This window comes from Mustela nigripes, chromosome 2, assembly GCF_022355385.1.
Source record: "Mustela nigripes isolate SB6536 chromosome 2, MUSNIG.SB6536, whole genome shotgun sequence".
Taxonomy (NCBI): domain Eukaryota; kingdom Metazoa; phylum Chordata; class Mammalia; order Carnivora; family Mustelidae; genus Mustela; species Mustela nigripes.
Window position 1 is genome coordinate 158,208,155 of NC_081558.1, and position 26,416 is coordinate 158,234,570.

The window sequence follows — 26,416 nt, forward strand, 5'->3', positions numbered from 1 at the left end:
TATGAGTTCCGTGCTTTGCTTTCTCCTCCTCTGGAATTCTGCTGCTCTCCTTGGTATTGAAACCGCACTCCTTGGTAGGTGAACTTGGTCTCCGCTGGATTTCTTGTTGATCTTCTGGGGAGGGGCCTGTTGTAGTGATTCTCAAGTGTCTTTGTCCCAGGTGGAATTGCACTGCCCTTACCAGGAGCCAGGGTGAGTAATCCGCTCGGGTTTGCTTTCAGGAGCTTTTGTTCCCTGAGTGCTTTTCGTAGAGTTCCGGAGTAAGGGAATAAAAATGGCGGCCTCCTGGTCTCCAGCCCGGAGGAGCCGAGACCAGGGCCCCACTCCTCAGTGCGCCCTCAGAGAACAGCGCCCAGTTACTCCCATCTGCCTGACCTCCGGCCCCACTCCGAGCTCACCAAGCCTGCAGCCGGTTCAAGGTAACACTGAGCTGTGAGCTTACTGTCGGCTCTGTCTCTGTAACCGGCTTTCCCGTTCCAATACCCGCAAGCTCTGCGACACTCAGACACCCCCGATCCTTCTGTGACCCTGCGGGACCTGAGGCCACGCTGACCCTGCGTGGCTTCGCCCCGGTTTAGCCTCTGGAGCGATGTCCCTCAGCGGAACAGACTTTTAAAAGTCCTGATTTTGTGCACCGTTGCTCCGTCGCTTGCCGGGAGCCGGCCCCTCCCCCCGGGGCATATCTTTCTGTCGCTTTGGATTCACTTCTCCCCCGGTCCTATCTTTCAGATAGTGGTTGTTTTTCTGTTTCCAGAATTGCTGTTCTTCTTCTCTTCGATCTGCCAATGGATTTTCAGGTGTTTGCAATCTTTAGATAAGCTATCTAGCTGATCTCCGGCTAGCTGAAGTAGTCTCAGCCTGCTACTTCTCCACAATCTTGACTCCTCCTCCCCTGTTTTCTTATTTTTTATTTTGCTTTATTATTGTACCTTTTCTAATTTGATAATTTTTAGTTTTTTTCTTTTTAATATAAAGATCTAAAGCTATGCATTTTCCTTTCTTTTTAACATTAAAATCTAAAGCTGTGCATTTCCTTTGCTTTGCATCCCTTGAGTTTTGCTATATGTTGTGTTCATTTTCATTAAGTTCTACATATTTTCTATAATTTTTAAATTTTCATTATTCTCTGACCTATGACTTATGTGAAACTTTAATTTAAGAAATGATCCCACTTGAACCCTCCTACACTGTTGGTGGGAATGCAAGCTGGTGCAACCACACTGGAAAACAGCATGGAGGTTCCTCAAAATGTTGAAAATAGAACTGCCCTATGATCCAGCAATTGTACTACTGGGTATTTACCCTAAAGATACAAACGTAGTGATCCAGAGGGGCACATGTACCCGAATGTTTATAGTAGCAATGTTCACAATAGCCAAACTATGGAAAGAACCTAAATGTACATCAACAGATGAATGGATAAAGAAGATGTGGTATATATACACAATGGAATACTATGCAGCCATCAAAAGAAATGAAATCTTGCCATTTGTGACAACATGGATGGAACTAGAGGGTATCATGCTTAGCGAAATAAGTCAAGCAGAGAAAGACAACTATCATATGATCTCCCTGATATGAGGAAGTGGTGATGCAACATGGGGGCTTAAGTGGTTAGGAGAAGAATCAATGAAACAAGATGGGATTGGGAGGGAGACAAACCATAAGTGACTCTTAATCTCACAAAACAAACTGAGGGTTGCTGGGGGGAGGGGGTTTGGGAGAAGGGGGGTGGGGCTATGGACATTGGGGAGGGTATGTGCTTTGGTGAGTGCTGTGAAGTGTGTAAACCTGGTGATTCACAGACCTGTACCCCTGGGGATAAAAATATATGTTTATAAAAAATAAAAAATTAAAAAAGATCCCACTTAATTGGTGATATTTAGGGGGCATAAAATGGTTTTGTTATTAAAGTCTGAATTTATGCTTTGAGAAGATAATATAATGATTTTAATTCTTTAGAATGTGTTGAGACTTACTTTGTGGCTTGATTTAGGGACAGTTATTGTACATTTTTCATGTGTGTTTGGAAGGCATGTATATCTTTTAATTCTTAGGTGGAGGGCTTTACATTTCTTAATTAGATCTGCCCTATTAAATTAGCATTATTTTTTGAGCTGCTTAGTCTTGCAATTAATGATAGAAATATGACCAAGTTTTCTATTATGATTGAGAATTTTGCTTTGTTTTACATATTTTAGATCTATGCTGTTAGATTCTTAGACAGTTTTCTCTATCTTATTTATGAATTACTTCACTTTCATTATGTAATGATCGTCTTTATTATTTAATAATGTTTTTACTTAGAATCTAGTTTATTAAACAGTGATATGCCTACCTTACTTTTTGTTATTCTTGTAGTTTCATTCTCTCTCATATATTAGCTAAGTCTCTCATAAACAGCATGTAAAAGGACTTTTTAAAATCCAAACTGCCCTCATTCTCAAATACTTTTTTAGACACGTCAGATCTTCTTGTTCTTTTATATCCCTTAATCTCTTTTTTATGTTTTTCATCTTTTTATTCTGTGTAAATTCCTTGGAATTATCTTTCAGTTCAGTAATGCTTCTTTTAGCTGCATCTAATGTGATATAACCTCATTTCAAATATTAATTTTAATAAAAATTCAATTATATGGATGTCTTCCTTTTTTAATCAAATCTGAGTTCTTCATGTTTTTTTCTCCTTAATTTTTTCCTTTTTCTTTTAAAATTTCTTATATTTTAGGGGCACCTGGGTGGCTCAGTTGTTAAGCATCTGTCTTCAGCTCACATCATGATCCCAGGGTCCTGTAATCAAACTCCACTGCAGACTCCCTGATCAGTGGGAAACCTGCTTCTTCATCTCACTCCTCCCCGCTTGTGTTCCCTCTCTTGTTGTCTCTCTGTCAAATAAATAAAATCATTTAAAAAATAAAATTTCTTATCATTTTAAATATTTGCCCCACTAAAGTCTGAGATTAATATTCTATCACTTCAGATCTTAAGACTGTGCTCTGTTCATTTTCTAACTTAATGTTCATGTTTGACATAAAACACTTGTATCTGCTGACTTATTTATAGAAAAACTTTTCTTCATGTGTTTGATATTTTTGATATGTGAGTTTTTCTTCATTTTAGTGTGCTTTTTCTGTGAGACTCCCACATGGCCTGGGTTGTGGAAGGTGTCCTAGCAGAGAAGATTTGCTTCTTCTATGTACTACAGGTATATTACTTGGTTGCCTTTCTCTGTCATCGCAGTTACTGTAAAACCGCTTTGTGTCCCTAAGATCCTCTGGTTATTACTGAATTTGATAATGTGCCTGGGTGTTGTGGTATCTTTGTAATAATATGTTTAATTATATTCCTTTTTCTTTCCATCATTTTGGAATTTGAGTTTCTTTTCATGAGACCAAACATTTAAAAAATTTTGTTTGTATATGTGTTTGTGTGTTTTTTCTTTTAAATATAGCACCTCTGTGTTTTAAAAGGATTATTTCTGGGGCGCCTGGGTGGCTCAGTGAGTTAAGCCGCTGCCTTCGGCTCAGGTCATGATCCCAGGGTCCTGGGATCGAGTCCCGCATCGGGCTCTCTGCTCAGCAGGGAGCCTGCTTCCTCCCCTCTCTCTGCCTGCCTCTCTGCCTGCTTGTCATCTCTCTCTGTCAAATAAATAAATAAAAAATCTTAAAAAAAATAAAATAAAAGGAATATTTCTGTGACTCTAGCCTGATATTTTATAGGAAACAGAAGAGCATACTCTTCTCAGAGGGCCTTTCTACTTCTATTCCTATGTTTGAATACCTTTTCGCTAAGAATATTTTCCTAATTCATTTCCGCATTTGTTTGAGGTCTTTACCTGAATGTGATGATCTTTCAATTATATCATTACCAGTTGCCCTATCTAAAATTTTACACCAACCTCCCCCATATTAAGACTTATTTCTCCCTTCCTAGCTTTATTTTACTTCCCTAGTGTGGACCATTGTCTATTATTCTATGTATTTCAGTTATTTCTCTTGCTTATTGTCACTTGCCACACAAAAATATAATCTCCATGAAGTCAGAAATTGTCATCTATTTTGTTCATTCCTATATATTTACTACCTAGAAGAATGACTGGTACAGAGTAAATACTCAATAAATTTTTGTTTAATAAATGAATTAAATATTCAGTGACTGAATATTGGGTGCCTATCCCTGTGTATTGGTGATGCGGTAAATAAAAATAGAGGGGTGCCTGGGTGGCTCAGTGAGTTGGGCTTCTGCCTTTGGTTCAGGTCATGGTCTTGGGGTCCTGGGATTGGGTCCTGCATTGGGCTCTCCGCGCAGCGGGGAGCCTTCTTCCCCCTGCTCTCTCTCTGCCTGCCTCTCTGCCTACTTGCGATCCTTCTCTGTTAAATAAATAAATAAATAATCTTAAAAAAAAAGAAGAAGAAGAAAAATAGACACAATTTCAGCCCCCATGAAGATGACAGTCTTAGAACACATAGACTTTTAAAAAATCACTTAATCACCACAAATGGGCAAAGGCTATAAATTCCAATGGGCTCTTTTGATGAACTTTTTGATACCAGCTGGGCATTTCTTGAGGTAGAAGTATGGAGACATGGTGGTTAATTTTGGTATGCAATGCCTCTAAGGCCTCTTATCCTCTTTCTTTTTGTAAGAACAAACCAAAGAACACACACACACACACACACACACACTCATGCAGAGACTAGGAAGATAATGATTTAGAAAATAATTTTACTAAGGGAGCTGACATAAGTTTGACTAAAGCAGTGAGGAAAAAAAAGGACTGAAGTGTGAAAAAAGAATTTCCAACAAAGTTTTCATGATACCAAGTTTCTTCTTCAGTGTTGGTAACCATTGAATGCAAAGAAAGGGCCTAATTCTACATTCTGGGGCCTTGTAATTGTACCTGAAGAGCAAGTACACATTTGCCTTTTATAATTCTGCAGGTAGTACCTACAGGTGGATATGCTGTTACTTTATCATAGTAAATAATAAAGTTCATGGCTATATTTACACAGGCTGAGTTTCCAGCATGTGAAATCATGGGAAGAATGTTAAACCTCTAATATGTGTTTAATGTACATTTCAGTTGATCTTTCTCCTAACTATAATAGTAGCAATTATTTTATTTATATGTTGGGAAGGCTGTGTCACCCAAGGAAAAAGCTAATAGATTTCTTGGCAATTTTTCTATCATGTTAAAGTCTTTTCCATTTCTAATTGTTATTATAGTCCTATTACTCCATTTTATTTATTTATTTATTTATTTTAGTTACAGTCCCCAGCACCTACTTTTTTTCCTTCCTTTGACCTCTTGTTTCTTCCATTTTTCTCTATCTAAAATGTCTGTTCCTGGGCTTTTAGTCAAATCATCTCTCTGTCTTGCTGCAGACTGGCTGGCCAATGCAAAAGAACTAATTTGTAATGAACCCCTTTTCTTAAGTGCCATAAATTATACTACCAGCTGCTTTTCACATATATAATCTCATTCAATTGCCATTAAAAACTCTGTGTTAGATAAAATCCCCCCATTTTAAATAATATGAAACTGAGTATTAGGGAGATTATGTAAGTTCCCCTAGGATACACGCTTTGTAAGCTGAAATTCAAACCCCAAACTTCTAATTGGAAGTGGTTGCTGTTCTCATTATAATTCCATTGCTTCTCCTAGATATTCCACCTTCAGCCTACCTGGAATTGCCTTTCAGGCTTTCCTGATCTGCCATTGATTGAATGGGATTTATAATAAAAGCATTCTTACAGGGACGCCTGGGTGGCTCAGCTGGTTAAGCGCCTGCCTTCGGCTCGGGTCATGATCCCAGCGTCCTGGGATCGAGTCCCGCATCGGGCTCCTTGCTCGGCCAGGAGCCTGCTTCTCCTTCTGCCTCTGCCTGCCACTCTGTCTGCTTGTGCTCACTCTCGCTCCTCTCTCTCTCTCTGACAAATAAATAAATAAATAAAATCTTAAAAAAAAAAAAAGCATTCTTACAGTACGGAGGTTTCCAGGTGGTAGACAGAGTTGGAATGTAGAAAAAAATAATGATAGGGGTTGCTTTTACCTACCTAATTTTACAGTCTATTATGATTGAAAACTGCTGCTCCAAACCTCATACTTATGCATCTAATAGTAACTGAGTGTTTATTGTGTGTCAGGCACTAAACTAGACCCTAGATATCGAGTGCCAGTCAAAATAATGTGGCCTCTGTGGAGTGTACAACCTAGTGGGGTGAAAGAGAATAAGCACATAAACTAATAACCACATGAGTAATTAAAACTGTCATAAATGCTATGAAAGAATAAGATAATGGTGAGATCTGTCATGAGTTGGCCCCTCAGGAAGAGTAGAAGAACCCCACAATGGGTTGGGGACTGCAGAACTCTTTCAGGGAACTCTGACTCACCTTCTATCATACCATATGAGGTGTCTGTTAACAAAAGGGATTTGGAGCACTCACCCCTGTTCACCATGGGGCCAAACCAACAAGGCTTTTTAATCTGTTGTAAACATTTGAGACTAGGACTCTCACCATTTGGTTTTGTACTGATTAAGAGGAAGAGTAGGATGGAAAGTAAAAGAAGAGGTTCAGAAAGCCAGTTCTTTAAATATTGAAAAGTAATTTGTTTAGGAATGGAATTCCTTATTTTTTTTAATGCAGTATGAATTTCTTTAATCTTCAGGGATAGATGGTAACACAATTCACTCAACATTTCTTTAACCGGTATGTAAGCCATACCTACTACTTTTTTAGGTATTGTGCTAAGGACTAGAGATGTAAAAGTGAATAAGACAAAACCCTCATGGACATGCCTATAGTTTTATGTAAAAGACAATTACAATCCAGTGTTACTATTATTATGCTAAGATTAAGGACAGGACATCAGATGCTGGGGGAGGAAAATATCTAAATTAATACCCCAGGGATGTGTACATGCAGGTCAGTAGAACTTTCACATTACCTGAGAATAAATCCTTTCCAGTATCATTATTTCAACTTATATATGAGGGTATAATTCTTAATGTTTATCTAAATTCTAGTTTGATTCATTTTCTTGACTCGCTCTTAAATTTTGATATAAGAATTAAAGTTTTTAAAATATCAATTTTTTTTTTATTTTTTAAAGGATTTTATTTGACAGAGATCACAAGTAGGCAGAGAGGCAGGCTGAGAGAGAGAGAATAGAGGAAGCAGGCTCCCTGCTAAGCAGAGAGCCCGATGCAGGGCTCGATCCCAGGCGATGCGGGACTCAATCCCAGGACCCCAGGGCCATGACCTGAGCCCAAGGCAGAGGCTTTAACCCACTGAGCCACCCAGGCACCCCTAAAATATCATTTATTTAATAAAACTATTTTCTCTTTAATGTACTGTGAAGTGTGGATTGTAGAATAGAGTTATTTGCAGCATATTATAGATCAGATTTCTGTATGAGAGTTCAAATTAATCATGTTTATACATAAAAATTGATATTAAATTGTTTCAGTTTAAGTGGTAGCCATTAATACTAGAAAATTCAAACCTAGCATTTTTTTTTTTTTTATAAGCTCAGTTGTAGTGGATTATTATAGCCAGTCTGACCTAAGGTATAGACAGACAAACTGTGCTCTTGGCCTAACGAGTATTTATCGTATGATTTCCTTTTCCTTCCTTATTGCCCTTTATCTATTTCCAGTTCACAGGGTTGATACATAGATAAATGATGCTTCTCATACTTCCTCTTTCTAATAGGAAGAAAGATTTAAGTGTGAAGGGCTAAATCTAGCTTAGTAATTTACGAAAATAAGCATAATTAACTAGTTTTTTCAAGTATACTTTTAAAATTATAATTCATCTTACCCTTCATAGGCTTTCTGTTTCAGATAAAACCACAGAAATTAGGGAACCCCAATTAAAATAAAGAAATTGGCTTTATTGATGATTAAATTCAACATTGAATAATAACAATATTGTAGTAATAGAGCTTTCAGCTCTGCTCAGTAGTCGGCGCAGAAGTAAACATATATGAAATAAAATTAAAATATTTTGGTTTACAAAGTTTCTTTTCTCAAAATAGGTCAAACTTAATATGTAAAGCACTTAAAATGTTCCTAAGGATGTTCACTTGGTCACTGGGGAAGTAGTTTGTGGTCTAAATTTAAGTCCAGAGCTCTTTTATGGAGTCACTGGTCCCTACAGAACCTGCTGAGTCCATTTTCAGTGCCTTAAATGAATTAGCTGTTCGATTTATTAATGGCCCACGAGGTACCACTGAGGACCCCTTCTTCCATCTCTAGCCAGGCCTAACCAGTATGGAGGGAAGATAAACTTTCCTGCAGTTCACAGCACAGAATTGGACTTGTTCAGTTCCCCCTGGGGAATACAGCTGTGCCAACCTGGAAGTAGAAAGAACTTAACAGAAATCCTCTATAGTATATCTCCATCTGGAATGGTGCAGATAGCAACTTCACCCTCATGTGACCCAAACCACTCTAGGGATTATATCATCTGCATGGGATTCTGGAGATACCATTTAACAATTCTGGATCTGTGCTGTCTTCCAATTCAAAACAGAAATAAGGACTGTCAGAACAACATCATTATTCCTTCACTTACATATTCCAAACCAGAAGAGAAAAACTGACTCTGTATTTCTATTTGCGTACCTTATATTATTTGTGAGCTCAGGATTTCCCTAGATAACATAAAGAGGTGCTTCTGCCACTTGTGATTGACTGTTAAGGAGTCCACAACACCTTGGTTTTGGTCCTGTTGAGTAATTACATTTGTTTCATCCTTATTTTCTGTTCCTTGATTGTTTCAGTAAAGTATGAAAAATAAGCCCTCATTTTTCACTCAGAAAAAATGGGCAGTATTGCTGCCCATAATACTGAGATCCTACTGTCTTGCTCTTCAATAATAGGAATGGTGCTTTAAAAGGCTGGTTAGAGTTGCTTATTGTGGTTATTAACTGTTGTTACAGTGTTTCCTGATTCAGAGATACTCTGTGAACATCCAGCACCTGACTGGCTCTGGATGAGCGGTAGAATATAGAATGATATCTTGAGTAAGCCATCTTTCTATCTCCTTACTCCTGCTTAAGTTAGCACTTTAGCTTAAAGGGACAGATATTCTCTCCTTTTCTCAAACAACTAGAGCAGTACTAAGAGCTTCCCTTCAACAATGCTTACTTTATAGCAGGCAGTGTGCTAGTTCCTTTACATTTCTATAACATGCAATAGGCACAACACTCCTATAAGGGTAGGTAACATGATCTTCATTTTACAGACAGGGAAAATGTTACTTGCTCAAGACCACACCACTGAAGAGAGAGCCCTGGAATTCGATTCTAGGTTTCTCTGAGGGTAAAAGCTACTCTCTTAACTACCGCACTACCTGGTATAACTGCTGCTGGGCGGAGCTCTCTTGAGCTCCAGACCAACAGATCATTGCTCACATGACTAGCTTCTCTTCGTTCTTATCACCACCTCGTGCAAGTTGACCCCATTAAAACAATCCTGTGTTGCTTCAGAGGGGCCAATGCTGGTTACAATATGGTTATGGGCCAAAAGGAAGCTGAACTGCTATTAAGAGAAGCTCTATTTTGCATCATTTTAGCCACACGATAAAAATGGTCTCACCTACCCCCATCACCACTTCTGGCTGTTAGAGATCCCCTCAGCTTTCATCTCTCCAATCCTGTCTCCTTTCCTTTGCCTTAAAGACTAACAGTGTCTTTGGCAAGGTTAGCAAGTAACCACCTCTCTACTTTGGTTGTCAATAAATTGACTATAGCCTGTTAATAATTGTGCATATGTTTTGTGTGGCTTTAGATAATCTAAGACAGGTTTAGACATCTGGCATCTGAGGTTGGATTAGATATGCCTTCATACCTGGTCTCTTTTATATAATTCTCTGTTAACAAAAGGTAGGTCATATAACAAACAAAATTAAATACTTAAAGGGATTTATTAGGGCATTTTATAAGTGATATACACTCGTGTACTCATGACTCTTTCTTGAATGTTACCTAAATATCAGTTTTTGTGCAATAATATGAAAGAACAAGTCTGATATATATTTTCTTGTTTTAAAATGTACCTTATCTATGGCAAATACCTTAAACTATATTGTATTTACATCTCTATGTGAGCTATATATACGTATTCCTTGTTTTCGTTTTTAAGACTTTATTTTTTAAGAACAGTTTTGGGTTTCTAGCCAAAGTTAATAGGAAGGTATATGAGCATATTTTTTAGCACTTTTAAATAGTTAGCTCTATGAGGGTAAGATTGGTCTGTTTTATCTTTTAGCATATCATAATGCCAATACAACACTTTGCATGTACTATATGCTCACTAAATATTGTTGACTTAGTGAATAAATTAGTCTATAATAGGTTGAACAGATTTGCAGTCCTAAATTGTTCGTGCCATCATTTCACTCTGCATAATTAAAGAAGTTTAACTAAGATGATTAAAAATGTGTTATTGAATTACTGGTGTAGATTCTAAAGCAGTGGGATGAAAGAGACCCTGGCTGTACCCCTCTGAGGAAATAGTGAAGATGAGTTTCTCACTGTAGGTATACTTAGTGGATTTTATGTGTGACTGAATTAATTTATTTCACTTAGGAAGGTTAGATTTATGATTTCCATATGGCACTCTATTACTTTTTTCTTTTATTCTTACCCTGCCAGCTAATATATTTTCCTATTGTAAAAGTAATGTTTACTGCAGAGACTATATGCAAAAATAAAAAGCAAAAATTGAAATGATCTGTAATCTAATTATCTAAGATCTAATCATTTGTGTTCTTTCTGTTTTTCGTCATCTATACAATTTCATTATGTACATACAGTTGGTACCCTACATGTTTATATAACATTATAGTACCACAAGTTACCTTATGGATTGTTGCAAAATATTCCTTTACATAGATGTGCTTTGCTTTAATTACTTTTTACACTGTTGGAACATGTAGTTTGCTTTTAGTTTTTTTTGCTATCATAATTTTTCCTTTTCAGATTTATGGTTTTCAGTCATGTTAAGATAGATTCCTAGAAATAAAATCACTGAGTAAAAACTTTAAGTTCTTGATACATCTTACCCAATAGTCTCCCAAAATTTCTTAGCAATTCACAGTCCCATCAGAAGTGTATGAAGATGGTGTTTCATTGAATTTACCATCAAAATTGATTATTTCCTGTATACACTTCTAGGCAAGTGTGTAGACCTACTGACTTTTTACCTTCATTAACCATGCTTAGAAATACGTAAATTAAACATTTCAGTTTGCTTTCAGAAAGAATTATGGTATATTTAAGAGTCCAAGTTGTCCAGAGGCCACATGCTGCAATGCAGTTTCCACCTACATACAAATATGTTCCGGGTCTAATCGTAAACTCTGTGTACTTTGAGCTCGATTTGCGTAGTCTTCTGTATTGATACTTACTTCACTAGCAGTTTTCTCAAAGTGGGCTGTCTTGAGGCATTATATCTGGTGTGACTTTAGCCTCCCCTCTTGTAGAGAAACAATCTCCTATTTGCTGTTGTAACCTAAAGTTAATGAACATTCAAAGGTTTTATTTATTTATTTATGCATGTTTGTGGACTGCTCTACAAAAGCACCTTTCTTCCTTACCAGTATTCTATCCAAACTGAGTGCAGATGAATCTGAGTGGTTTCATTTTAAAGAGTAACAGTCATATTTGTTTTAGGAAGGCTATGGTGTTGGAAGAATACCAAAAAAAAAAAAAAAATCATTTTTAAGTGTTTGCTTCGTCCTCTAGTGAAAGCATTTTCATTTCAGGGGCCATGGTGAGTCTTAGTCCCTCGCTGGTACTTGCTTTTGATAACATTGCTAAGGGACTCTTTGTGTGTTTATTCACACATATGAATTTGGGGTGGTCTGAAATATCTGCTGGGGAAAATACAGATATAAAATTATTCACCACTTTAAGGACTGCTGTCTTTTCTACTTCTCTGCAGAAACTACCTCAGCATAAATACTGGCTCCACTTAGAAAACTAATTTTTACTTATATATTTGTTTTGCATTTCAGAGTGCCTGATAAATTTCACGTCTGTCTGTGCCCCATAGCTACACAGGTATGTATTTGAATTACTTATAGTTATGTAAATCTATGTATTAACTGACAAGTTACTAGTTTTGTGTATTAAAATTGCTTACAGATTTCAAAATGTGAAAATGTTAATTTTTGAGCACTTATAAATATTGACAGCTTCAAAGGAGAGTGCATTTTATACATACCTTGCATTTCATTCTATTGTAAGAACCAAATAAACATTTCTAAGATTTGATGGGGCAGAATAATTTTAATTACAAAGCATTCATCTGGTGAAGAGATTAGACAGTGTTTTATGGAACTGTATTACTAAAGTGACTGCTGATATGGGGTCAGAGACTATAGCAAAACCACTGTTTTTGACATTATTGTTTTATTTTCAAACTTCTTTTTGCTCCTTTGGAGTTTATTTTCTGTGGTGATTTTAGGTAAGGAGTGGTTGCAGATGTACTGTCTGCTGTACTGTCTCAAGCACTAGAGGAATGGAAAAATGTTTGCACCTGTTTAAAATTTCAACTGTGCGGTGTTGTGGTTCCTGGGCAACAGGCAGGAATTCTCAAAAGCTTGGTTGCACCTGCTCAATTGTTTCTTGCAGCTGTGTCATATGAGTGAGCGTACAGAGAAGCTTGTTAGCAGTTTGCTCTAGCTGTTACGTATTTTGTGTACTCTGAATTTGAAAGATTCTTATTTGATGTAGACCTTGAACTATTACATTGGTTTATTATAAAACCCACTATTTTCTCCAAACCCTTCATCCTAGTCTCAACATTTTTTTTTTTATTAGCTGTTGACTGCTGTAGATAATGTGCATGTTAACCTCTCTAAAGGATACCTAGGAAAAGTCGATCTCTCTGGATTATTGGGTGGATAAAAATTTTTGTCCTGGTAGAGACAATTTGTTTTTGGCTCAGTTTCACCATGTTGGCAACCCCACTATGTGAGACTGGATGTAGTTATTGATCCATTTAGCTGAACAGATTTGAAAGCATTTGGCTATTAGTGGACACATGGGGCATATTCAGAGAATTTAAGTGTATATTATAAGATGATTTCTTGATTTGTGCATATGTCTGTTGCAGTTGGGTAGAAGTGAGAGAAAGAGAAAAGTGAAACTTACTTAATGGTAGTCCTAGGAAAGGGTCTGAAATCTGGCTGTAGATTTTAAGTCTGGAATATGAACCTTTACTTTTGACAAAATCCCGGTCACCTGGTATTTTTTCCTAAGTGTTGCTGTTTTAGATGTTAATAGCTCTACCTACTTTCTGACAAATATCTACAATTTTAGCGTAGACAAGCTACTAGAGACTAGTTTATACCAATTAAGTCAAGTTCTTTAAATGCAATATAAAAATGGCAACTTAATATAAAAAGTATTTAAGTAAATAATGTATTTGGTAGTCCCAAATTCCTGATATTGAAAACTTTTTCAAATAACTTGCCTTATTTTCCTTAGCAATGCTATATTAATGAAAGGTTAAGAAGTTGCCATTAATATCTGGTAACAAAAATCTTAGAGCTAGTGTATCTTGTCTTTATATTGTTCCATTTAAGCTGTTTTCATTTGTTTGTTTGTTTTCTTAATCACCGTAATATGAACTTAACCTCTTTGGGAGTAGGAAACGGGTACCGAGATAAGTAGAGGACTATCCACAGCCTTTTAATACAGTGCTTTATACAAAGCAGGTGGTCAGGAAATGTTGAATGAATGCGTATATGAATAAAACATCTGGAGTTGTATTGGAAATAGAGGAATAGAAAGTCTTAGAAATTTGTTACTTGTTATATATTCTGGATGGGTCTTTGGACTTCCTTTAGTTCTCATACTGCTAAATAGACAGAGATGAGACTACTACTGATAAATTCTATCTTAAAATGAGGAATGAATATGTAAGAATTGATCTTCATTATAATCAGGACTTTACATGACACTATTTGCAATATGCTTTATATTTATTTTTGCCATGAGAAAAGTTTTTAGACGTATTTTTCACACAATGCTGAGCTATTCAGTGACTAAGTTACTTCTCACTTTAGATATACTGTGCAGCATAGGAATAAACAAATCAGCGTTAATATGTTCAATGCTATCAGTTTCCTGAGAAATCACTTTCTCTTCACCTCTCCCTCTCCATTTTTCTATCACCGGATCCCCCTGCCCCATCTATCCCAATCTCTACCTCACTGAAAACACAAAACTGTAATGTATGTTAACTTTCTTCATGTCAGGTAAGATCAGATTGTATTAAAAATCTGTAACTGCTTTTGCTAAACGTAAGTAATGGGCCCTGTGTTTACTGTATACATATTTATAATTATGGTTTCTGTTATTCACTCAATTCTAACTGTAAATAAGTAGGGATGAAGCCAACTAGAGAGGTAAAGTCAACATAGGGTAGCTAAGACCCGCTTTGGAGATGCCGCTCTAGAGATCCGTTTTGTGCTGCATTTGGCGGTCACATGACAATAGCAGAGGCTGCAGAAAGGGACAGTGTCTAGTGCATCAAAACATTTTGTTTAGGGTTCTCAAATTTTGATACCACTAGTTAATGTTATTCATGGATGTCTTTAGGCCTGGAAGTACGTTTCTTCTGGGAACAGTTCTTCTTTCACCTTAGTTTATATCAGTGCGTTAAGAGGCCAGCATTAAGGGCATTCTTTTTTCCCAGAACATCAGTGTGATAGAATAAACTATATTCTTCTGTTAGTCTCAACATCAGAAATTAAGAGATGAGGCAAGAGTATTGATTAGCTAGAATACTAAACCAGGTAACAGTAACTGCTTCACTGACTTGTACCGGAAAAAATAGTATAGAATCCCCAGGAATGAGAAATGCCAAGCCCTAAGATGCCTGGCATAAGTGTAGATTTTTTCCTGTAATTTCAGGGTTAAAGTAATAAAGGAAGAAAATTAACATTTAAGAACATAGCATATCTAAATATCCTTTCTTTTTCTCCTTTCTTTCTCTCTACTCTCCCCCTTCATTTTTCTTCTTTTTATTCTACACAATAAATGGAGCCCTACTATTTGCCAGACACAGCGCTAAGCTAAATGAATAAAGCAAAGTTCTTGTCCTTGGGGAAACACATAGACTAGCACAGGAAACAAATATATGTCAATAGAGCTCTTTTTGGTATCGCCACTTATGAGTATAGACCCAATCAACTTATCTAATCTTTCTGTTCCTTTGTTGCTTCTTTGGAAAATTGGAAAAATAATAGTGTCTACCTCATCTATTGTTGTGTTGAGTTAACTATCAGACAATACATGTAAAATTCTTAGTTTGGTGGTTTGCATATAGCAAGTGCTCAATAAATCTTAGCTATACTACTATTATTTTTATCACTACCATCACTATTATAACTTAGATACCAAAGAAAGACCATCTAATTGCCTGAAAGCAAGTAGATCCTGGCCTGTGCATTGTCACATAGATTATCTTAGAGGTTTTATCCAGTGTTATCTAGGCTTCTTATACTTTAGAAGAGATTCTCAATGTCATTTCGTGTTAAAACTTGAAGGGACCTTAATGGTCATCTATCTAACATCATTGTTGTATCCATGATGAGGGAATAAGCTCAGAAAGGTTCACGTACCTGTCAGTGTTATACAGTCTAATAAGTGAGAGATGCAGAATTTGAATGTGGAGCTCTTGATTCTTGATTCTAATATAAGGTATCTCACGTGGAATACCTTCCTACTAGAACTTTGAGAGGTGATTGCTTATCTCCAAGAAGTAAATGGGCTATATAAAGTTCCTGGAATACTAATCATAAAAAAGCTGCCACTGTACTGAATCTAAAAGACCTTCAGGTATTCTTATAATGAAATTAATTTTATCTAAGTTGATTGAAGTTTGTGTTTGTAAATAACTGATTTCTTCTTAAGGAGAATAAACTGAGTCAGATTTAGCAAGATATCTGCTATCCACGTGACTTCAGATACTTTAAAGGAGGCTGTGAATTGCAAATACCTTTTAGGATATTTGGATTCTAAATCTCTTTCCTGAGTTTGAATTTAGGAGCTTTGGAGTCCAAATTGCCTGCACTGAAGTCCCAGTTCTACATTGCAGTGGCTGTGTGACAGGACTAGAGTTGCCTAACCTTACTAAACTTCAATTTTGGTGTAAAGTATGGTGACAAGGATATCTAACTTTTAAATAATAGATGTGAGGATTAAACTAGATTAGGTATACAAAATGCTTTAGTTGGTGCACAGCATTAATTAGTATTCCTTACATATTAATTTTATTTTTCCCCTCTTGTTTTTTTTATTTAATTTAATTAATTTATTTATTTGAGAGAGAGAGAGAGAGCAGGCATAAGTGAGGGGAGGGGTAGAGGGTGAGAATCCCAAGCAGACTCACCCTGACCACAGACCCCAACATGGGACTTAATCTCAGAACCCATGAGATCATGACCTGAGCTGACATGAATAGTAGGTCTCTCTTAAGCAACTGAGTCTCCCAGGCACCCTTAAAATCACCATTTCTAAGTACATGTGCTACATGTCTGTAGAAGGCCAGGGCTATTTAAAGAAAAACTGAAGATGAAGATAATCACATCCCTTAAATGTACATGACTATGGAAATGCACCTTTCAGTGGAAGGGCTTTGATACAACACCCAGACAACTACCATCCCTCTTTTGAAAGTCAGAGACCCTTAAAACCAGTCTCTTGCAAACAATGAAGAGCACAGCTTCCTCAATTAAACCATGTATGCTTCCATGCATCCTAGTGACTTAGTTGGTTCTGTTGGGAAGGTTGTCACAATCTAAGCAGCCTCAGATTTAGGGGGCATAGTTGGTAATGAGTAAATGGCCATATAAGTCTTTTTTTTTTTTTTTTTTTTATTCACTTGAGAAGGGAATTAGTGTGGTAAAATGTCCTGATACTCTCTAATGCAAACTCCCTCAACAGTAGAAAAGTGAGTTACATGTGTATGGTTGTGTGTATGATTGTGTACGATTTTCCCTTAATTATCTTTAATAAAAACTGAATGATCTTAAGTAAACCAGGTTTTTTCTGCCATCCTGTTTATGTTCTAGCAGTATCTGCCTTAACAGCAATCAGAAAGAAGGAAAAAGCACTAGATAATATATGGAGTAGACTATTACTCAGCAGAGTTCATAAAGTTATCTTGCCTAATGTCAGGTGTACAGCTTAGACCATGATGGGTCAAAGTAAACATTGATGATTAATGAAATTTTTAATTAGTTGGGTATTATTTAGCTAGGCTGCATCATAAACTAGATAGTTTAAACAAGAGAAATTTGGTTCTCACAGTCCAGAAGTTCAGTATCAATGTTTTGGCAGGGCCAGTTCCTTCTGAGGGCTGTGAAGGAAGGATCTGTTCCAGGCTTCTCTCTTATACACTTAGAGATGGCCATATTCTGTCTGTGTCTTTTCACATTCTCATCTCTTCATGCTTATCTGTGTGTCCAAATTTCCCTTTTTTTATAAGGACTCTAGTCATACTGGATTAGGGCCCACTCTAATTATTTTATTTTAACTTGATTACCTCTATAAGAACCCTGTCCAAATGAAGTCCCATTTTGTGGGACCCATTTTACTTTGGTTAGAACCCCAACTCTTTTGAGGGCTCAATTTAACTCATAATAGTTGGATTAACAATTAACATTTATTGAGTGACTTCTATATTCCAGATGTTTTATCTGTATTATTGATAATCCTTACAACAATCTCTTAGGTGGATGTTATTCCCCATTTTACAGGTGAGAGAACTTAAACTCAGAGAAAAGAAGCAATATGTCCAAGGTCACACACAGCTAGTACATGTTAAATTGCTAATATTTGAACCCATAGAATTCCATGCTGGCTTTTTAATGGATGAGTTTTAAACGACTCAGTCAAACCCCGCCCCAAATACTTTGAGCCTTCATTTAAGGTTCTTTTTTTGGTGGGGGGATCATCATTAGGGCTTGTGCCTAAGAACATTTTATCCATTAAAAATGGTACATTGTGCTTTTGCTAAATGCCCAGCATTGGCTGCCTACATCTTCACTCCTGGATTTTTTGCTGACAGTCGTCTTTGAAAGCTTAGTGTTTTAGCTCTTCTGCACCTGATGAAGCTTTTGGACAGGATGGATTCTGAACATAGACTGCATGGGTTGATTCTGGCCCTAGTTGGTGTGGATGGCACTGAGAGCCAAGTCATGCCCAGGGTCTGATACTCAGCACATGTGCACTCTCCTCTCCTTTCTGTCTTTCTTCTTCCTCATCCTTGTTTTTCACTCTTAACAGATAGTTTGTGATTCTTTTTCCTTTTCTACAGTCCCTGCCATGAGTGATAAACATTGAAAGGGATGAGATGTGAAGAATGACAGACTAGGAAATATCTCTGCTTCCATGAAGGCTAGTGTCCCTGTAGGTATTTACTGTAAACTAGCTGTAGCCTTGTTACTTATTCAAACTGAAGAGCAAGGGGCATTGTGTACCTTATTTAAGTTTTCTCTCTTATCAACGGAACAGTTTGTTTCTGACTTTGAAGTTTTAAAACGGAACTTGCTCATGACCCAATTTCGCTAATAATTCTCTTAAGCAACCCTTGTACTCATTTATAAGATTTTTTTCCCACCTACTGTCTGTCTACTCTGGTTTAAAAATTTTATATATGTACTTTTAAAAAATTGATTAGCTGGAGAGCTGCCCATTCCTCTGTGCTGTATAATAAGGATTTAAAAACTGCACACTGAATTCTGTATAGTGTAATTAAAACTGACCCACATTTGGACCTGAGTACACCAGAACTTAGCCAAACTTGCCATGAGCTGAGTTCTGGTGGCAGATGGGAACTAATGAGGACACACTCCACTCCAGAATTTCCCAGCTGCTTGGCCCCTTTTTGTACAAACAAGGTTTGGAGCGAAGTCCGGATCCCAAGAGCATGTTCTGTAAATGTGCTGTACCCAATGATTTGGGAAATGTTCTCACAAAATCAGGCTATTTCAAGGTATCCTTAAGACCTCAGCTACTGTCAAATTTTAAACATGAAAATTAGAAGGGCCTTTTTTGCTTGCTCCAACCAATTTTTAAGTTTAAAGTGAATTAAAATTGCATTCCCCATTGCCCTGCCCCCAACCCGTCTTTTCTCCTATGCCTAGGGATAGAACAATCACTCATCTCCAAACCTGGAGATTTGCAGGTGGTTGTCTCAGGACAGACTAGGTCTCCTTGCAACCTATGGATCTCTTCAACTGGTTTGATGTCCTGGGACTATTCAGGCAGATGTAATTGAATCAGTTTGAAGCAGCTGTAGCTGGCATGTGGTCTCTCAGATTGCTAGCACCTGCTTGTTTTTTTGCAACTCACTAGAGTGAAAGAAGTGCCAAAACCAGCATTGGTCTTGGAGCAGAAAGCACTTCAGACCCTATATTCCATTCTCCTTCCAATCTAGCCATATCATCATTGGTGCCTGAATTAATAAAGCCCCCTTTCATCATTATGTCTGAGGTATACTTTTCCTTCTCACTCTTCTCGGTATGGGGATCCTGACAGTACTGACCATGCTAGTCCAAAAAATAATAATACTACTAATAATAAGCGAGTATAATGGTGATCAGGTGGCTTTGGGGCTCTCTTATCATTAGACAACTGGGTAGCCTGTGGTTTGCAGAATCATTTAAATGAACGCACCAAATTCATTTGCTGTTCCAGCACAGTCTTATTGGCACAGAGAATGAGCAGTTAATGTATAACAAACTGTGAGCTGTTATGGAATATGATAAATACATTTGCTTAGCAGGGGAGAATGTAAAAACTATTTCTCTAATGTAACTCTAATTGACATGGATTTCTTCAACACTTATTATGTCCAGGAAGATGCAGTCTACTTAAAAAGGATAAAAATTCTAAGATGTACTAAATATATAAAATATATTTTAAAAGAAACATATTTGGAATTTTTTAATGGTTAAAATCCACTTAAAATGTGTATTTACTTTATCTTCTCTTCTTCCCACTGTATTATTTAGTAGGCATATATTTAATTCAAATATTATCAATTTCCTAATGTTTCATTTGAACCTGGAGATGACAAAGACAGTGTATTAAGTTTATAGTTACATAGTTCTTTCTGACATGGTTTTGGCATTGATAATCTTTTGAGAGAAACTAAGAGACAAATTGAGTTTATGAATAATAGTAATGAGTGAATTCCAAAAAAGTTATTTCATTATCATCATCAGATGCCTACTTTGCAAGGCATGTCTAGACACTATGGACCTAAAGAGTTGTATATGGTCCTTAACAGTAGGAATCTTATGGTATTCTTAAAAAGACAGGACATAAATTTAAAAATAAAATGAAATAAGTCACTCTCGATATTAAATGCACGCTGTAGACCTGGATTTGGTGTCAAATGAATGCTGTAAAAGTGAAAATATCAGCATTCCTGTCAAATGAATGCCCTGGACCTGATGTCCTGCTTCCCCTTCAGTGCTCATGAAGGACATCACCCATCCATCATGGTTCCCTCTGCCACTAGACCATAACTTGATCGAAGACTCCTCCTGAAAACAATACTTTAGACAACTATTACTAATTGGTGGAAGTTGGATGTAAAATGAAACCCATTTGCTATTGCTGATTAAGTCATTAAGTACTGAAGATATCCCATGGAGATAGAGTGTTCAGTGAGCTGCAAGTAAGAAATGGGGCTTGAATTAGACCTTGAAATAACATGAAACATAGGACATAAGATGTTTGAAAGGAAAAAGGAGATCGTTTTCAGGTTGAGGAGTCATATAAACAAATGAGTTAAATATGAAGTTGTGTGGCTTATCAACGATAATGAATAGTCCTCAGTCATAAATATGTAAGTGGTTATGTAATTATTAGTTTGAACATTTTTCTTCTCTGCTAGAATTATAAATTCTAGAACAGAATTTCTAGAAATTTCTATAAATAGAACAAATTTCATGCAGTATTATATTATTGTTTATTATAACATACCTTCTCAGGGAGAACTTCATTGATTCTTCCTATCTGAACTAGGCTCTCTTACATTTCTACAGTATAGTATGTAATTCACCTTCATAGTATATAATTCACCTTCATAGTATATAATTCACCTTCACCTGATGGCTTGGGGAGCACCTTCTTGCTGCCAATATTCTATATTTAAAATTGAGGGTGATTCAAAGAGGACTTTGTTCTTATAACAGCAACTTTTTAAAACCTGTGGCTCTCTTGACACTAATTTGGAAGATTTTAATTTTTAATTTTTTTAATTTTGAGGGGTTTGGGGGGAGATTTATATTTTAATCATAGGATTTAAGAATTTTGTAACATATTTCTAATTTCAGGGAACAAAGAGACAAGACATTATAGTGGAAGGAATATGAGGTTTAGAAATAGAAGATCTGGGGGGCGTCTGGGTGGCTCAGTTGGTTGAGTGTTCTATTCATGGTTTTCAGCATGTGTCTTGATCTTGGGGTCATGGGACCAAGCCCAGGTCAGGCTCCAAGCTCAGAGCAGAGTCTGCTTGAGATTCTTTTCCCATCTCTCTCCCTCTCCCTCTGTTCCTACCCCCCACCATTTGCAAGTGTGTGTTTTAAATAAATAAATACACAAACAAATATATAAATAAAATATTGAAAAAAAAAAGAAATTGAAGATCTGGATTTAAATTTCTGCACTACATCTTATTGGCTATGAGATAGTGGGCACACCCTCATGCACTTTTAGTCTCAGTTTGCTCATCTGTATATCAGAGATGGCAGTATACCAAAAATACAATTTAAAAAAAACTTTTTTTTTAAGTACAATTAAAAAAATTTTTTTAAATATAACTAGCCCTTTTCCTTCCTCCTTCTCTTCTTCCTCTTCTTTCTTTTCCTTTATCCTCATTATCAAAATTATACCCTAAACCATATACTAAAGTGTTTATCATGGTTACTATATAGATCCTTCTTTCTCTACCATTTTTAATATTTGCTCTAGCTCTCATAGTTTTATTGTGCACTGATTTGAGCATTACACTTACCTAAAAAAGAAGCAAGAATTCAAGAAACACTACATATCCTAGTCCTTACTAATATTCATCATTGAATCATTTGTTCCTCAATGCCAACTCTTTCTTTTGATATATAATTATTTGATATTAATAATTTATATATTTAAAATAACTTCTAGATTGATCCATTTTATTTTTAAATTTTTTATATTGATCCTTTTTAAGCTTACCTTTTTTGTATTTATTCATTCATTCATTCATTGGAAATTGTTCTGGCTATTGATACAACTGTGTTCACTTTCTACCTGATTGCATAAACACCTTGATTATCTATATCTTGCTGAGCTTATAAAGTGTTAGTAGACCAATGTCTCCAAAAACAATTCAAATATAAATATAAATAGACTCATCTCCATTTATTCCCACCTTTAGTATAGTTGGTGACTAGAAGATTGATTAGAAGGTTGACTAATTAAAATGTATTAACTACAGAAACAATTTCATTTACTAATCGTTACTGCTCATTTCTCAGGTTAAAAAAAAAGAAAAAATAATAATTGATGTTTGATGTTTCCTAGAAGGATAATTCCTTTAGTATTTTCTGCTTTGAACATATAACATTTAATGATGGATATCTACATGTGTCATCCTTATGATTTTGAGGGTCTTTAAGGGAATCTTTGAAAATAATTTCTAATTTTTAAAATACATTCATTTCTTTGTATTTGGGGTAAAATGTGTGAATATATCTTTTATGCCTCAAAATATATTTCTTTAAAGTATTTGCACCTTTCACACTATTTGCTGTTCTCATTTTTTGTTAAGAAGATCAATTTAGAATTGTACTATAGGTCATAACTTTTTAAAGATAGAAAATGTGAGTGAATTTGGGTCTTTTGAATTTTGAGATTTAGTAAGCATAGAAACATAATGCTGTAAACAGAAAAATAGGTAAACTGAAACTTACCTTAAAATGTTGCTTTTATAATATCATAAATTTATATAGCAAATTGGAGAGCTGAGTTCAGTATTACTTTAAAAAATGGTTGATTTGGGGTATTAAGAGACAAACATTTTTTTAATTAACATATAAAGTATTATTTGTTTCAGTGATACAGGTCTGTGATTCATCAGTTTTATACAATTCACAGCACTCACCATAGCACATACCCTCCCCAATGTCCATCATGCAGCCATCCCATCCCTCCCATGCCCTCCACCCCAGCAACCCTCAGTTTGTTTCCTGAGATTAAGAGTCCCTTATGGTTTGTCTCCCTCTCTTGTTTCATCATGTTTCATTTTTCCCTCCCTCCCTCTATGATCCTCTGTCTTATTTCTCAAATTCTTTGGATCATTGAGATTGTATGATAATTGTCTTTCTCTGATTGACTTATTTCACTTACCATAATACCCTCTAGTTCTGTCCATGTCATTTAGCAAATGGCAAGATTTCAGGTTTTTTGATGGCTGCAAGATATTCAATTGTATATATACCACATTTTCTTTATCCATTCATCTGTTGATGGACATCTGGACTTTTCCATACTTTGGCTGTTGTGGTAGACATTGCAGCTGAGGTCGAAGAGGTTGCTGCCTGTGTTCTCAAGGATTTTGATGGAAACCTTTCTCACATTGAGGCCTTTCATCCTTTTTAAGTCTATTTTTGTGTATGGTGTAAGGAAATGGTCCAGTTTCATTCTTCTGCATGTAGCTGTCCAATTTTCCCAACACCATTCGTTGAAGAGACTTTTTTTCCATTGGACATTCTTTACTGCTTTGTTGAAAATGAGTTGACCATAGAGTTGAGGTTCCATTTCTGGGCTCTCTGTTCTGTTCCATTGACCCATGTGTCTGTTTTTGTGCCAGTACAATACTGTCTTGGTGATTACAGCTTTGTAATAGAGCTTGAAGTGTGGAATTGTGATGCCACCAGCTTTTATTTTCCTTTTCAACATTCCCTATCAAAATACCATCAACTTTTTCCAAAGAAATGGAACAAATAATCCTAAAATTTGTATGAAACCAGGAAAGACCCTGAATAGACAAACATAATTTTTACTCATCCTGGTCTGATGCCTTAAGCAAAGCAATGCATACTTATTAGTATCTTTGCCAATGTCAGGATAAGATAAACCCTAGGCCAAAAGAAAATTTATTCTTTCCCCTGTGTATTTGTCACTTGATGTCATACTTAAATTTCCATTAGTCAAAAATGGGTATATTTACTTTCTGAATCCAGTTCTTCAACAACGTAAATAATTTCTAATTTGTTGGCTTATTTAAATTATTTTCACTTGGGGCACCTGGGTGGCTCAGTAGTTTAAATGGTTGACTCTTTATCTTCACTCAGTTCTTGATCTTAGGGTTGTGAGCTCAAGCCCTGCATTGGGCTCCACACTGGGAGTGGAGCCTACTTAAATTACGTTCATTTAAGTGATTTTTAAGAATATGTTTGCTGTTAATCATGTACCATCATAAAATATTGTTTATTCATGTCAGTATTTTACTAAGAATTCTAAGAAATATAAATGTCATAATTTACATTTTTAAATATTTATTTATGTATTTAAAATCTCATCATTTTCTCAAAAAATGACTGATACCTGTTTAGAGCAGTCTTTGACTTTCTTGAAAGTATGGGATTAGAAGTTACATTACTTTGGGATAGCATCTGTCTATAGGATTTAAGAGGGAACAACTCCAGATGGAGGGCAGTATTTTCCTTTTAAAGTTGACTTACTACTCCCAGCAACCACCACTGCAACCTCCCAGTAAGTTTTCTCTTTGTTCTTTCCTTATACTTGTATGTTCCTATCAGCTGGAGATTTTGACGTCACCATTTACACTTATGAAACTGCTGTATTTGCTTCCACCATGTCGGAGTACAGAGAGAGTGTAGTAGTTTCTCAGTATGGCTATGACAAATGGCCACAAACTGGGTAGCTTAAAACATTTATTTTCTCATAGTTCTAGAGGCCAAAAGTCCAAAGGCAAGGTCCAGCACAGCTACAATTTCTTTTGAAGGCTCTGGGTAAGAATCTTTCTTGCTTCTTATAGTTTCCAATGGCCCTAGGTATCCCTGGCTTTGGCAGTATAACCGCAAACTCTGCCTTCATCTTTACAAGGCCATTTCTTCTGTGTCTCTCTCTTTTCTCCTCTTCTTCTTCCAAGGACATCAGTCACTGGATTTAGGGCTCACCTTAAATCCAAAATTATTTCATCTCAAGGGGCTTAACTATTTACATCTGCAAAGGCCTTATTTCCTAGTAATATTATATTCTTAGAACCCAGGTAGACATGAAATTATGAGGAAAACTGTTCAACCTACTAGAGAGAATAATTTTATTTTTTTATGGTAAATATCTATGGAAGGCTTATTTACAAATTCACATATTAATCCTTTCTCCTTTCTGTAGTTGACACAGTTTATCTGCTCAGTTTTTATTAGAATACTTGTTGCCTTAGCACCTTAGTATTTTTTACAGATTTTACTGAATCATGAATGATTCTCTTGCGTATTCTTTTCAACTACTGAAATGTCTTTTTATTATAAATGCTAAACTTGAGGCATAGAATACGTAATTAACAGGGTTATAGGTAGTGCAAATTTCAAAACTGACTTTGGGTCATTCGGCTTTTTTGCGAAGCCATGTGTGCTGAGATACCAAATATCTCATTAAATATACAGAACTTTAAAATAACTTTACTTATAAACTAAATCATTAGTTTCAGAAAATTTTTTCATAATGGTCTCCAGATTTTGTAAGCCAAGTATGCACCTGAAATTTAGTGTTGTAGGGTGACAAAGACATTGCACTAGATTTTAGCTGTTCAAACCATGAGATAGCTAAACTTATCTCTATATATTTAGCATAGGCAAGGCCTTTATTAGACAATTATGAATCTGGCTATCTATAGAAATACACATCCATTACACATCCATTAAGCGATAATTGGAAGTCCCAAGTATCCAGGACCAGACTGAAAAAGCAGAGCTCAGCTCAGAAAAGTCAGTTTTAAACTTTAAGCACCCAGTTATTGACCTGAGACAGAATTTTTTGTGCTTCTCCCAAGTTGAATCTCAAGTTATTGAAAGTGTTTTTTGTTTCCCATGATAAAGTAAGCGTTGACATAAGGAGCAAAGTAGAGCCATTCCTAAAAGAATTGGAATAGAATTGGAAGCATTTGTTGGTCCTTTCCACAATATCTCCCTAAAGTTGGACAAACATGTTGTTTGTGAAAGCCAAAGTTAATTTGGTCTCAAAGGAATTAGATTCATTGCTACTCTTAGTTGTCCTTGTCAATTTCACATCAATTCCATGATTATGGGATATTACAGATGTGTTTTCTTTAAGAATACTCAATAAACCAACAACTTGAATTTTAAAA

At 36.1% G+C, this 26,416-nt stretch overlaps 1 protein-coding gene across 16 annotated transcripts in view; it reads left to right on the forward strand.

Annotated features, from left to right (window-relative positions):
* The window catches only part of ZBTB20 (zinc finger and BTB domain containing 20), an 805,287-nt gene that overhangs the window by 223,991 nt on the left and 554,880 nt on the right, over nt 1–26,416 (forward strand). For 15 of the 16 annotated variants that reach the window (XM_059391916.1, XM_059391918.1, XM_059391915.1 and 12 more), the window contains one exon: nt 12,030–12,075. The gene's annotated coding sequence lies outside the window, so the exon portion shown is untranslated. Of the gene's footprint in view, nt 1–3,186; nt 3,205–12,029; nt 12,076–26,416 lie in introns of those variants that run through there. The other variant, XM_059391928.1, reaches the window with a different exon arrangement.